Source organism: Hemitrygon akajei, chromosome 16 (genome assembly GCF_048418815.1).
Source record: "Hemitrygon akajei chromosome 16, sHemAka1.3, whole genome shotgun sequence".
Taxonomy (NCBI): Eukaryota; Metazoa; Chordata; class Chondrichthyes; order Myliobatiformes; family Dasyatidae; genus Hemitrygon; species Hemitrygon akajei.
In genome coordinates, this window is record NC_133139.1 from 43,242,452 (window position 1) to 43,258,484 (window position 16,033).

General features: G+C 44.2%; 1 pseudogene; it reads right to left on the reverse strand.

Annotated features, from left to right (window-relative positions):
• Positions 1–2,649: 2,649 nt before the first annotated feature.
• On the reverse strand, positions 2,650–7,212 carry LOC140740374 (immunoglobulin lambda-1 light chain-like; annotated as a pseudogene).
• Between the last annotated feature and the right edge of the window lie 8,821 nt (positions 7,213–16,033).

A 16,033-nucleotide genomic window follows, 5' to 3' on the forward strand; every position in this document is an offset into this window, starting at 1 on the left:
GGGCAGATTGTGCCTTACTGAGGTGTTTGGGAAGGTGACAAAGACGATTGATGAGGGTAGAGCAGTAAATGTTGTCTACATAAATTTTAGGAAGGCATTTGATAAGCTCCTTCAGCATAGCCTGATGCAGAAGATTAATTTACATTGGACCCATGATGACTTTGTGGACTGGGTTTAAAATTAGTTTGCCATAAAAGACAGAGGAGGGGCAATATCCCATTTGAGGGCTATGGTCATTGGTGTTCCACAGGTATCAGTGCTGGGACCTTGGTTTGTTTTTCCAATGTACAGCAAATGACTTGGATGAAAATACAGAGCGGCTGATTAGTAATATTGCAGATGGCAAAAGGAATTCGAAAGTGTTTGCAGTATACCAGATGTAATCTCACCAGTGCTCCTTTCAATAGAAACACAGAATGCAGGATTCAGATAAGCTACCTGGACCTGGTAGATAAGTCACCTGATCCAGATGGACTACACCACAGGGTTCTGAAAGAGGTAGCTTAAAGATTGTGGAGGCATTAGCAGTCATTTTTCAAGAATCATTAAATTCTGGGATGGTTTTGGAGGACTGGAAAATTGCAAATATTACTCCATTCTTTAAGAAGAGAGGGATGTAAAAGACAGGAAATTTTAAGCCAGTTTGTCAGCCTTTGGTGGTTGGTAAGATGTTAGAGTCCATTCTTCAGGGTGAGGTTTTGGGGTACTTAGAGACACATGATAAAACAGGCTAAAATCGGCATGATTAACTCAATGGGAAATCTTGCCTGAAAAACCTGTTGGAATTCTTTGAATAAATAAGAGCAGGATCGGCTAAGGAGAGTTAGTGCATGGTTTTTGACTTGGATTTTCAGAGGCCTTTGATAAGAGCACACGGATAGAAGATTGGCTGACTGACAGGAGGCAAAGTGTGGGAATAAAGAGGGCTTTTAGTAGTTGACTGCCATGACTGGTGTTGTTCTGCAGGGGTCAGTGTTGGGACCGCTTCTTTTCCATTTCTGTATCAATGATTTATTTAGATGATGAGCTTGATAGCTGTATGGGAAAGTTCGCGGACAATACAAAGATAGGTGGAGGGGCAGGTTGTGTTGAGGAAGCAGGGAGTATGCGGAAGGACATTGACAGATTTGGAAAATGGGCAAAGAAGTGGCAGATGGAAGACATAGGGAGATGTTTGGCTATGCACTTAGGGAAAAGGAAGAAAGGTTTAGACTATTTTCTTAACAGGGGAAAAAGTTCACAAATCAGGAGTGAAAAGGGAGTTGGGAGTCATTGTGCAGAATTCCCTGAAGACAAACTTGCAGGGTAAGTCAGTAGTAAGGAAGGCAATTGCAATTCTAGCATTCCTTTTGAGAGGATGTAATGTTGAGGCTTTACGAGGCATTAGTCTTTCTTTCTCAGGAACTCAGTGCTGCAGTGTCTATGCTGTTGGAAGTTGAACCTGGGAATTCCCCTGAACTCTACCTTTCTATGGAAGTGCAAATGGCAGAGATCAAACTGCCAGCTGTACCAGGATTGCTGGGTCTCTCTTTACCTCACCCTCTGTCACCCACCCCACCCCTCTCCCAACTGGTTCCCTTTCCACCTTTCTGTCTCCTGGGCGTTTTTCTCTCTCATCCCCACTTCGCTATCAGCTGTTTCTCTGTCACTCCCTCTCCCTATCCATCCTATCCATCTCTTCTTCCCTCTCTCAGTATCTCTCTTCCTCAGAACAGACACACACTCTTCCTCCCTCTGCCACCACTCTCATGCTCCTCAGTATGAACAGCAGCAGGGAAGCTGCCATTATCTGAAATCCCGGACTGAATCGCCCAGTGGTGACTACCACGTCCATCGAAGTAACGACAAGGGGGTGAGGGAGAGGTCAGCGGTAGTGGGCTCTGAGTGAGTTGCTGGGGAGGGAGGGGAAGGGCCAAAATCGGAACAGGATTTGGGAAATGAATGCAGTGGCGCTACAGATCGAGAGAGGGTGAGGGTTCAGCCGAGGAAGCATTGATCGGAGTGGGAAGGAGACGAGAGGGAGGGCGAGGGTATGACTGGGAGAGTAGTGGCAAGGGGAGCAGTAGCTAGTGTAAAATAAATCCTGAACTACTGTGTCTCTGGACTCCGGTAGCTGCATACCATCACCCAATAGATAGTTGAGGAACAGTAATTCAACTTATTACTGGGAAGTTTACACTCCTTGTGACCCAACCATTTCAGATACCCAGACTTTCTAGTTTGTGTCAGTATTGGTAATTTCTGGAAAAACCTCATTAGCCCAGAACGTACATACAATTTATTCCTCTCTCTATCAGTGCTGCCCCAGAAACTGATTATTTCCAGCCACGTTCAATTTCATTTCCTTTATCAACCTTCCCAAAACCAACTGCTTTGTTCTAATTTTACATCGCAGCCTAACAGTCAACCACCACCTTGACCCCGAATCTTTCCACAATGGAACTTCCCGTCCTTCGGTGCTGAAATTCGGTGTTCAAGGCTGCCGTAGAGATTTCCTAAACTTCAGGAAACCAGGACTCGAACCAGAGCAGAGAGACGTGTCTCCTCTCTCTTCCCTCCTCCCACTCGATGTTAGAATAGGAAAAACACGAAAGATGACGAAACACACACATGGAAATCATTCCTGCACTGATCATATTTATTGGTAGATAGTCACCGTTACCGTCTGTCAGTCTGATCCTGACGACAAATCACAAAAACATTTATTAATAATTCTAATGAATCCAAACTCAATTTCAGAGAAAACCATTCACCGCCTGAAATTTCCAGAAGATAAGTAACTGTCCGCTTCAACATCGTGTGGCCTCTCAGTAGGAAAAAGAGAAAAATTAGCCTCGGGTACAAATATTCCAACATCAAAATGGAAACTACAGAGAGCGGAAGAGAAGGGAAGTACAGGGATGAGCGAGTAAGAGTGGTAGAGGTGAAAGATACAAATCGGTGATCTCCCGTTAATCAGGGGACAAACTAGGCCGAAGCCGCGCTCTGTTTAACAGCTGGATTGTGTGACTGTTGCGGATATTGTCGAGGCTGCTCCTTGTTGAACTGAGCAGGAGTACCTCTTCCCACTGCTCCAGTCTGCGCCGGGCACCGTCAGGTAGCTGCTGAGACTGAAGGTTTTGTCCGCGTTCTGAGTCACCCCGCTGGTTTGCACCTCACTGCTCGTCGGACTGTCGTTCACTGTCCGGCTGACGACAGGGAAGCCTATCGACAATTTACTGACCAGGCAAACTAAGGTGCCCGATCCTCTAGCCGAGATCTCCTCGACTGACGGCCCAAACAGTTTCACTGAAGGGTCCGGTATGTGCTGAGCTGGAACGAGAACAAAAGAAACGTGTTTCAAGATGCGGAATAACTCCCATTAGTTCACAGTTTTTCAGAATCATGACTAAAAGGTTTCAGCTTCATTGAGTGGGGCCCAGAGTCTCACGGAGGGACAGGACAGTGCCCATGGGGGGCAGTGCATATTGATCAACACGCAAAAACTAGAGATCTACTCCAACCGGTGAGGCTTTCTGGCGCAGAGTCGTTCAGGAATTGAAGACCCAATGACATCAAAGCGCCCCGGAGTAGTTTAATGTGCCCACTCTCCGTGCCATCCGTGACACGTTGCTCCTCATCCCTCCACCCCACCATTAATTGCTCCGCCGCTGTTGGGAGGTTAAACATCTCATGATCTGCTTTGCCCTAGTGGGCGAGGGCTCCGATTGCGCGGTCCTGAGCTCCATGGAGCGGGGCGGGGTAGGTCGCTCTGTGATCTGTGATGTCGATGATTCGGTTCCCACTCACCGTGAGGGACGGGAGGTTAGATCCCAGAATCGGAGCTCTGGCCAAAGTCGGTGTAGTGACAGGGATCGCTGAACAGTGGTTCTCGGAAAGGAGTATTGCTCAAGGGCAGGAGAAAGGAGGCAAGGACTGGGCAGTGGGAGAGGTTCTGTTATCAGATGGTGAAGGACGAGAGTTCCACCCTCACTGGAAATTCAGCGGAAGTCCGAGGGCTGTTTCGTTGGAGAGTCCTAAACAATGACTTGAAACTGGTCATTCTACTGTGTTGACAACCACGGTAGAATGTCCGGACCCCACTGACTCCTCAAGTCCCACTGTGTCCCTTCACTGGATCCCTTCACGTTCCTTCCTGTGAAACCACCACAAAAACTGACAAACTAACACGAGAGCAGGGAAAGCACCAATAAACAAAAAGTGTTAAATCATGGTTCGTCCGAAAACACAACCGAAAAGGGAAATGATTCATTAAAAGACGGAAACAATTCACCGAACACAACTCTAACAAGTAAAGCTGATGCTGGACACGAACACGATTAGATTGTAAATCAACATTTCCACTGTAACATTAGCTAGGAAATTATAACGAAAAACTTATGAATTGCTGGGTGACCGTATTTATCCCGTGGTTATTGCAGGAGATATTTTCAAGACACTTACCTGTAACAAAGAGCTTAGTCCCTGGGCCGAACACCACACAGTGTGCCACTTCCAGGTCAGCGGCGACACGCGGCATGTGGAAGGGCAGTCAGGACATCACCAACTACAGGACAACATCACCTGACTGTGCGGGTGATGCCTCCCTCCCAGACGCGTTGAACAACTTCTTCGCTCGTTTCGAGGCGGAAAATGACGTGGTAGCGAGGAAGACCACTCCTCCTCTCAATGACCAAGTGTTGTGTCTTAGCGTGGCCGATGTGAGGAAAACTCTATGCAGGGTCAACCCATGGAAGGCTGCTGGACCAGACAATATTCCTGTCAGAGTGCTTAGGGGATGTGCAGACCAGCTAGCAGATGTTCTCACTGACATCTTCAACATCTCCCTGAGCAGCGCCACCGTTCCAATGTGCTTCAAGGCCGCCACCATCGTCCCCGTGCTGAAGAAGTCTTCAGTGTCCTGCCTCAACGACTACCGTCCCGTTGCACTCACATCCATCATCATTAAGTGTTTTCAGAGGCTCGTCATGAGGCATATCAAGACCCTGCTACTCCCTCACTGGACCCCCTGCTGTTCGGGTATCGTCCCAACCGCTCAACAGACGACGCCACCACCCTCCACCTGGCCCTCACCCACCTGGACAAAAAAAGACACGTACGTTCGAAAACTGTTCATAGACTTCAGTTCAGCATTCAACACAATCATTTATCAGCACCTGGTTGGAAAGCTGAAACTGCTGGCCTGAACACCTCCTTCTGCAACTGGATCCTAGACTTCCAGACTGGGAAACATCAGTCAGTCCGGATCGGGAGCAGCATCTCCAACACCATCACACTGAGTACGATCACCCCCACCCCCAAGGGCTGTTTGCTCAGTCCACTGCTGTTCACTCTGCTGACCCACAACTGTGCTGCAACACACAGCTTGAACCACATCATCAAGTTTGCCGATGACACGACCATGGTGGGTCTCATCAGCAAGAACGACGAGTCAGCCTAGAGAGAGGAGGTGCAGCGACTAACGGACTGGTGCAGAGCCAACAACCTGTCTCTGAATGTGAACAAAACAAAAGAGATAATTGTTGACTTCAGGAGAGCAGGGAGTGACCAGTTTCCGCTGAACCTTGACGGCTCCTCAGTTGAGATCGTTAAGAGCACCAAATTTCTTGGTGTTCACCTGGTGGAGAATCTCACCTGGTCCCTCAACACCAGCTCCATAGCCAAGAAAGCCCAGCAGCATCTCTGCTTTCTGCGAAGGCTGAGGAAAGTCCATCTCCCACCCCCCATCCTCATCACATTCTACAGGGGTTGTATTGAGAGCATCCTGAGCAGCTGCATCACTGCCTGGTTTGAGAATTGCATCATCTCAGATTGCAACACCCTGCAGCGGATAGTGAGGTCAGCTGAGATCATTGGGGTCTCTCTTCCCGCCATTACAGACATTTACACCACATGCTGCACCCGCAAAGCAAACAGCATTGTGAAGGACTCCATGCACCCCTCATACAAACTCTTCTCCCTCCTGCCATCTAGCAAAAGGTACTGAAGCATTCAGGCTTTCACGACCAGACTGTGCAACAGTTTCTTCCCCCAAGCTATCAGACTCCTCAATACCCAGAGTCTAGACTGACATCTACATCATTTATTATTATATTGAAATTTGTCCTCTACTGTGCCCATTGTTTATTAATCATTAATTAATTAATTATTGTACTGCCCTGCACTGTTTTGTGCACTTTATGTAGTCCTGTGTAGATCTGTAGTCTAGTGTAGTTTTTGTGTTGTTTTACCTTGTCTAGTGTGTCACATAGTCTAGTGTAGTTTTGTGTTGTTTCATGTAGCACCAAGGTCCTGCAGGAACGTTGTTTCGTTTTTACTGTGTACTGTACCAGGAGTTTATGGTCGAAATGACAACAAAAAGCGACTTGATTTGACTTGATTCCGGGCAGCAGTCCATACAATTACCCAGGACCATAATCAGGCAGAAAACACGGTCAGACGTCTCCGTGTCAGCATGAAACCAGACTTCACACATCCCTTCTGTCCCGGTCTGTGAGGGACTGGAGGGGTTGAACTCACCGCCGCATCGACAGACTGACATTAAACGACATCAAACACTCGATAGTGGGCGGTGGGATTCGGAAACTTTCCAAATATGGCAAGATTGCCATTGGAAAATACCGTATCATGGGTACAATTAAAGTGGCTGTATGAAGAGTGATTGATGAGAATGTTTCCATCCGATACAACGATGTGAAGTGTATTATGTCTGCTGACCCCAGTTTTTGTTTTACCTTCTTTCACTGTGATAACTAAGTACTACCCGATAAAAAACACTTCCAGCAATAATAGACGGCAGCGTCCTTCAGCTCCAAGCTGTTTACGATCGACTGGTAAACGGGGCCGGCGCTGTTGGCTATCGACGTGAAACGATCGCTGTTAAACCCAGGGCCGTAGCTTGGGTTACTCCAGGAAAAATAGTAATAGAGAATCTATTGTGGAGCTGTTCCCGGTGTCTGCTTGTACCAATACACATTTTGGCCTTCCTTTGTTCCGATGTCACAATTCAGCGTGGCCGTGGCTCCTGGACTCACCGACACGGTCGGAGTCTGGGACTCTCCAGCTGTGAAAAATCAGGAATTCAACTTTAACCATTGACTCTTTAATGTGACCCCACGACCCACATCAGCCACCGCTGGCGGTGCAGACTTGCTGCCTGTACTTACAGCCCAGACACACTGCCAGAGACCAGAAAAAGCACAGCGTCCGCATCGTTGCTGCCCGTCAGCTTCCTGCCTCCCTTCTGCCGATGGATTTATGACTGACCGGCCATCGCTGTCGGTGGAGCCCAGTTATAGGGCCATTCACACCGGGGAGGAAATCGATGCAAATCAGGCCGACTCACACTGACCAACCAGAGTGGGATCTGAACTTCTCCCTCCTCCTCATTCGCTGTCACACACCGTCAGGTTGAGACTGTCAGCAACTGTTCAAAAGAACTCGCGAATGGAAAGGTTGTTCACAACTGGAAGATCAACAATGGAATCTGTTGCCCTTTTAGATCATGATATTAAAAAGGCATTTCAAAATGGAGAAATAATGGTAACTGTATTTCTAGATATTGAAAGAACATATGACTCACTATGGAAGGATGGTTAATTAAACTATTATGCGGGAATTAGAGGTAGAATGTTTAATTGGATCAAAGATTTTCTTAAAGATAGGACAATTCATGTAAGAATAGGCGGAACAAGCTCCAAGTCAGTTAAAATAGATAATGTGGTCAGGAATGATAATAGGTGTGTCAGGAATGGACAGGAGGAGGAGTATAGGAAACTGATACAGGACTTTGTGATATGGTGCAACTCAAACTACCTGCGTCTCAATGTCACCAAGACCAAGGAGATGGTGGTGGACTTTAGGAGATCTAGGCCTCATATGGAGCCAGTGATCATTAATGGAGAATGTGTGGAGCAGGTTAAGACCTACAAGTATCTGGGAGTACAGTTGGATGAGAAGCTAGACTGGACTGCCAACACAGATGCCTTGTGCAGGAAGGCACAGAGTCGACTGTACTTCCTTAGAAGGTTGGCGTCATTCAATGTCTGCAGTGAGATGCTGATGATGTTCTATAGGTCAGTTGTTGAGAGCGCCCTCTTCTTTGTGGTGGCGTGTTGGGGAGGAAGCATTAAGAAGAAGGACGCCTCACGTCTTAATAAGCTGATAAGGAAGGCGGGCTCTGTCGTGGGCAAAGTACTGGAGAGTTTAACATCGGTAGCTGAGCGAAGGGCGCTGAGTAGGCTACGGTCAATTATGGAAAACCCTGAACATCCTCTACATAGCACCATCCAGAGACAGAGAAGCAGTTTCAGCGACAGGTTACTGTCGATGCAATGCTCCTCAGACAGGATGAAGAGATCAATACTCCCCAATGCCATTAGGCTTTACAATTCAACTGCCAGGACTTAAGAACTTTTTTTTTTAAAGCTATTATTAATGCTTTTTGAGTTAGTGATTTAGATGCATATCATATTATTACTGAGTTAAGTATTGTATGTAATGAGTTTTTGCTACAAGTGTATGGGACATTGGAAAAAATGTTGAATTTCCCCATGGGGATGAATAAAGTATCTATCTATCTATCTATCTATCTATCTATCTATCTATCTAATGGTACCCCGCAAGGAAGCGTCATTAGTCCAGTTCTTTTCAATGTCATGAATAAAGAATATCTTTGAGCAGGTAGGGACAGGACTTGGCAAATCGTTGTCTGCAGACGATGGTGCAATCTGGAAAAGAGGAAGAGACGTCAAGTATATATTAAAGCAGGTACAAAAGGCTTTAAGATCAGTTGAAATCTGGGCAAACAAATGGGGTTTCAGGATTTCTGCTTCTAAGTCCAAATATATGATTTTTGGCTTTAGAAGAAAGATTCCTGATTGTGAATTGTATCTATATGATTCTCCATTAAAAATAGTCAAGGTATTCAAGTTTTTAGGTGTCTGGTTTGATGAAAGACTTGCTTGGAGGGTTCATATAGATAAAACAATTGGAAAGTGTGAGAAAGTTTTAAATGTTATGAGAAGTATTGCTGGATGTGACTGGGGAGCAGGGTGGGAAACTATGTACTTAATATATCTAGCTATGATTAGATCAGTGTTTGATTATGGTTGTATTGCTTATGGTTCTGCTGCTATGGCAGTGCTTGAAAAATTAGACACTGTGAAGTCCAAAGCACTTAAACTCTGTTGTGGAGCTTTCAGAACAACATCAGTCCCTGCATTATGTGTGAAGATGGGAGAAGCACCTCTACAATTAAGACAAGTTAAGTTGGGCCTGCAATATTGGGTAAAACTAAATGGCTTCAATCACAGCTGTCCATCAGAATGTGTTTTGCAGCAGATGTCGGAGCACCAAAGTAAAATTAAAAGATATCCATTTTTAGATTTGGTTAATATCAGGGCTGTGAAATTGAAACTGATTGAGGAAGACATAGCTGACCAAATTTGCTTGCCACCTGTTCCTTTTTGGCTTTTGCCAGAATTAGAAGTAGACCTATTCCTCCTTTATCATCTTCAAGGAAGCAGAGCAATTTCAACAGTGTCGATCATAAATGAATATTTAAGTAATAAATGGGGATCTTATCTGAAGATTTTTACTGATGGCTCAGTGGACCCAGAGAGCAGAAAGGCAGGATTTGGGATGTACATGTCTCAACTTGGAGTTGGGATTGGTCACCGGGTTTCAGATGGTGTTTCTGTCTTTGCAACAGAATTGTTAACAATCCTCTGGGCCTTATGGTGGATAGAAGACTCTTGACCATGCAGGGTTGTCATCTGTTCGGATTCTGCTGCTGTCTTAGAGGCTATAAAAGGTAATAAATCAAAAGCTTGTCCTGACAGTGTTATTGAGATTCTCTTAGTTTTGTTTAGAGTATGGAAGATGGGTTGTGAAGTCAGATTTACATGGATACCTGGGCATGCTGGGGTGGAGGGAAATAAAATTGTGGATGGCATTGTAAAGTCTTCCTTACAGAGTGGGCAAGTAGGAATTAGAATACCCCTAGGCAGAGCAGAATTGACAAGTAGGATAAAAAAGGCACAGAGAAGAAATGGCATGAGGATTGGAAAAATGAAAAATGAAGGGAAGGCATTTCTTTTCTAGTCACCCTCTAGTTAAAAAGGTCTCAGACTGCTACTCTTTAAATCATAGAGATATGGTGAAATTAACAAGATTTAGGTTGGGGCATTGTGGGCTAAACTAATACTTAAAGATAATAGGAAGACATCCAACTGAATTATGTGAGTGGTAGTCCAGAGACAGTTCAGCATGTTTTGCTGAATTGTAATCCACATCAAATTGAAAGAAGAATATTGTTCAAGAGGCTGTCTGACTTAAATGTATTTTGTTTTTCTTTGTTTGACCTCCAAGAGAACCACCATCTGATTGAAAAGTTTGTTATTCTGTTTTTAAGTGCGACTAGTTTATATTTGAGAATTTGAGTTTCTTGAAATTCTGTAGTTAATTGTACATCCTGCAGAGGGCAGTAATACGCCTAGATGCGTCTAAACTGCCGGAAATAGAAGAAGAAGAAGAAGAAGGTTGTTCATCGTCTGATGTTTTTCACACTCTGCCTTCATTTCCTCAGACCTCCAGTGATAACAGAGCAGGACAGTGCAGGCTTCCTGTTCCCACATCAGTCTTTCAGCCATGGACTTCAAACCCACTCTGGCAGTCTGAGTTTCTAAATGTGCGGATTTAGATCAGAATCAGAATCAGGTTTATTATCACCGGCATGTGACGTGAAACTTAGCAGCAGGAGTTCAATGCAATACATAATCTAGCAGAGAAAAAAATAAATAAAATAATAATGATAATTATGAAACATGTAATTAATAATATTAATGAAGTTTATTTAGTTATGAAATAACCTATATGACTGAATGTGCCGGTATGGCCCAATTGCGGGGAAGGAAAGAGAGCGGGAGGGAGCAACTGAAACGGATTAACAGTTCTTTGACTTTAATGGAAACTGGGCCAAAGTAAAAAAAATATAAACGCTGGGCCAGGAGGGCCATTAACTGGAACTGTCAAACTAAAGCTCATGTCGATACAGCGGCTTGGCCACAGTAACTTAATACTAATTAAATACCACTTCTGAGCAGGTTGTCTTCTTTCCTGGAACCTGGACATCGGTAAGTAGGGAAGATTGGTGTTACTCTGCTATTGGTCAAGTCTCGGAAGACTGGAACGAGAGGAAGGGGCTAAAGAAAAACACAACAAAACACTAATTAGCTGGAACCTGCAATTTTGCAGCATGATTGCTGAACCTGGTCCGGAGCCCGCCTGCGAGAACGCGTAGACCCCGGCCCGCGGCAGAGCCCGTGGTTGTGACACCATGCCACAGAAAGGCCACAAGTATAGCCTCCATCGTCCTCCATCAGGGATGTGTTTGACAGCTGCAAGCGCGAGAGTCAGAACCATACAATGACACTGGAGGAGCTGACTGGCTCCATCCATTCTTTCATATAGAACAAAACTCCCAGAATTGATGGCTTACAGTACTCAGCTCTGAAGGACCTTTTCAAGTCAAGTCAAATCGAATGAAATCAGCTTTAATTATCAGTGAAACCATAGGCGGAGACATTCCAACGAGACAGCGTTCTTCTGGAGTCAAGGTGAATAACATACACCCAGAACTGTACAGCCTAACTGCTAGAAGATTTTACTTTCATACTTTCCACTTTTAAAGTAGAAAGTCAAAATACTGCAGTAGCTGTAAAACTGAAATTAAAGTAGAGACACTCAGCAATTTGGATGGTATCCACTGGAGAGAGAAACAGGGTTTAAATATCTGACTTTCATCAAGGACAATGATATCTTGTTTTACATTTCATTGGTAAGTTGGAATTTTAGCTACCATATCAGCCTGGCCATTTGAAATGACGTAGTTATGGTGGACGTATCTACCCAATAGGAACTGATTTCTAAACAGAACTTTCTGATGAGTGAATTCACATTTTGCTGTAAAGTGCAAACACGAGGAAATCTGCAGATGCTGGAAATTCAAGCAACACACACAAAACGCTGGTTGAATGCAGCAGGCCAGGCAGCATCTATAGAAAGAAGTGCAGTCAACATTTCGGGCCAAGACCCTTCGTCAAGACTAACTGAAAAAAAAAGTAAGATATTTGAAAGTAGGAGGGGGAGGGGGAAATCCGAAATGATAGGAGAAGACAGGAGGGGGAGGGGTGAAGTTAAGAGCTGGAAAGTTGATTGGCAAAAGGGATACACAACTGGAGAAGGGAAAGGATCATGGGACGGGAGGCCTAGGGAAAAAGAAAGGGGGGGGAGCACCAGAGGGAGATGGAGAACAGGCAAGGAGTGATTGTGAAAGGGGCAGAGAGAGAGAAAAAAAAGGAGGGGGAAATAAATAAATAAATAAGGGATGGGGTAAGAAGGGGAGGAGGGGCATTAACGGAAGTTAGAGATCAATGTTCATGCCATCAGGTTGGAGGCTACCCAGACGGAATATAAGGTGTTGTTCCTCCATCCTGAGTGTGGCTTCATCTTGACAGTAGAGGAGGCCGTAGATAGACATATCAGAATGGGAATAAGACGTGGAATTGACATATCAATTCCTGACTGCTTTATGGAGTTTGACTCTCTGCAGAGTGACTCTCTCTTTTGTAAATAATACCTTTTAAATCTGAGGACAATAACATAGCATGCAAGGTGGGACATTATTAACAGTTCTTCATGAGATAAGCTGTCCAAAACATTGATGGTAACAAAACAAATGATGGTGACGAGGAGTTGTACAGTAGCAAGACAGATCAGCTGGCTAAGAGGTGTTGCAACAACTTTGCACTCAGTATCAGCAGCACCAAGGGATTGATTTATGGACTTCAGGAAGGGGAAGTCAAGGGAACACACATCAGTCCTCATTGAGGGATCAGAATTTGAAAGGATGAGAAGTTTCGCTCAAAAGGTGATGACTTAAACAGGTGCCATCCATCGTTAAGAACTCCCATCAAACAGGACATGCCCTCTTCTCATTGGTATCATCAAGGAGGAGGTACAGGAGCCTAAAAACACACACTCAACATTGCAGGAACAGCTTCTTCCCCACTGCCAACAGATCTCTGAATGGGCAACGAATCCATGATGACTAATTCAGTATATTTTCCCTTTCTTTTTGCACTACTTATTTAATTTAATTTTATATATATTATCTCATTGTAATTGAATGTTTTTTTATTATTATGGATTACACTGTAGTGCTCCTGCAAAGCACCAAATTTCACGACATATTGCCAGTGATATTAAACATGACTCTGATTCTGAAACTTTCTCCCTTAACTGAGAATACTGTGGCAAAATATTTAACATAGAGACTTACTGTAAATGAAGTGAACACTTCAGATATTGTTTCATCAATATTACTGTTTGTTTCCAGTGTTTCAACCATAAATCATCCTGCTTCACTTGACAGAGAATGATATTTTCAATAGTACTAATACATTAATACTATTGGACTATAATATTCCAACTTGTTATCAATGGACTGTAGAATATTAAGACCTTACATTCTAGCCATTGATAAAATATAGTCCAGATTTTTGGATCCTTGGAATAAAAAGAGTACTTTGAAAGTCAACTGCACTTATTTCAATACAGAGAAATGAATGGGTGAGGGAAGGCTGCTGTGAGTTAGGTCTTCACCAATCAGTTTACACTATCATAAATTAGCTTAATCAAATTAGAAGAAATTATGAATGGGGGAGGTCTGTAATGAAATCAGGGAGTAAGAATTCTATGGAAATTGACTATATTTTGAGCTGTGCTAATGTGGCAGAAACAACCTATTTTAATATCAATTTTGTAAATAAAAATTGCCTTGCCATTTAAAGAAAAGAGCTTTGGTGCAGTTCAGTTCAGCTGCTGCCTGGGTATGAAAATAGCAAGCATCTGTGGCCCCAGGAGGGTATGAGCTGTTAATTTACGGAGAGGGACAGCCCAGAACATTTATGTTTGCCTTTTCTGCCATATTATCCAAATATCACAGTTTCTGTTCTGCCTGATATTACTTTAAGTATTGACCAAGCACTTGACATTATCTCTGGTGCTCCCCTTGAGGTATGGAAGTGAGAACAAGAATTGCTTCGGAATTTGTGCCATGTTATTTGTCAGTGAAACTTCACCCCACAGGTTTATTCACTGAATTCCTGGGGAAGGAAATGTTAATGAAGCCTGATGGTTTAACTGTGTGACAGTGAGTTCACCCCCTTTACATTGCTAAAGCTTGGTTTCCTTTCCAATGGAGTCAGAGGAATATGGAAATGAAGAGATTTGGAGAAATTTGGAGAATATGGCTTCTGCTCACTGCCATCTATTTACATTCATTCAGTGATCACCTCTACCAGTAAAATTATTGACAGAAGCATCTGCCATATGTGAGGTTGAGGTCATATATGTTTCTCCCTGCTGTTGTTCATTCATTGCCTGCTGCAGGCTCAGTCTGGAAGCTCTGTCTTTCAGGACTTGGCCAACTCAGTCAGTGGTGGTGCAACCAAACCACTCTTGGTGACGGCCATTGAAGTCCCCGGGAACACTCTGTGTCCGTGCTTCTCTCAGTAGTTTCTCAGTGTTGCTCAACATGGGGTCAGCGATTCATCTGTGGACGGAGGCCAGGAATTTGTAACCAGGAGCTGTTTTCCTTGTCCATGTTTCACCTAATGTTATGAGACTTTGCTGTGTCTGGATTCAATGCTCAGGACACCAAGGGATCCTTTCCCCTGCCAGTACACCACTGTGCCCCCATCTCCAGAGAGTCTTCTGGGACAGGACATACCCAGAATGGTGAGGGTGGAGTTGGCATCTTGTCTATACTACTCTTGTCTATGGATGGAGCCACGCTTTGCATAAAGGGACATCAAGCATCCCAGAACCAGGACATCACTGCAGGATGATGGATTTCCAGCATCTGCAGAATATCTTGTTTCCATCATCATTGCAGGAGTTCGTCAGGTCAGTGCCCTCATCACAACTGCTTCATCAGTGACCTTCCTCCCATTGTAAAGTCAGAAATAGGATGTTCACTGATATTTGCAGAATGTTCCGTTCCACTTGTAACCCCTCAGCTAACGCTGCAGTCCCAGCCTGTATACCATTCAGACATCGACAACATCCAGCCATGGACTGATAAGTGACAAGTGATATTTGCACCCATAGTGTCAGGCAATGACTATCTCCAAGAACAGAGAATCTAACTACCTAGCCTTGACATCCAATGACATTAACATTGCTAAATCCTCCACCATGAATATCCTGAGAGTTCACATTGACTGAAAAATCATGTGGGCTATTTAAACTAGCACCTCTCAAACTGCAACTAGACCACCTGGAGGGACAAGTACAGCAGAGCAGACCAACACCAGCACCTACAGTCTCTGCTCGAACTTGCGCACCATCTAGACCTAGAAATGTATCACTGGTCTACCACTGAATTTCAGGACCATTCTCCTTGACATCACTGTGGGAGCACCTTCCTCTGGACAGCAGCAGTGCAAGACCACAGTTCACCACCAATCTCTGACGGAATGAGCAATGGATACTGGGCCTGCCAGTGATGCCCAGATTCCAGACATGAATTTAAAATAAAATTAAAATCGACTTCACCTAATTTGAATATTTACTGATTCACAGTTTAATTCAGTTATAGATATTACGTTATAGGTGCAAGATTATTGCAGATTGGTTTGTATGCAAAAGCTGAGAGAAGCTGGTTTTAAGAATAGACATCTCTCCCAATTCCTGAGATCAAAAGTTGTTTTGCTTCCTGAATTGGAATTGGTTTACTCTTGTCACATGTACTGAGGTATCATTATACACTGCATTGAGGCAGTACAATGAAACACAATAATGGAATGCACAGTAAAGTGTAGCTGCTACAGAGAAAGAGCAATGCAGGTAGACAGTAAGGTGCAGGATCAGGTTGAAGTGAACTGTAAGGTCAAGAATCTGTCTCGTTGTACTAGGGAATCATTCAATAGTCTTATAACAGCAGTTAGAAGTTAACCCAGTAACTGGT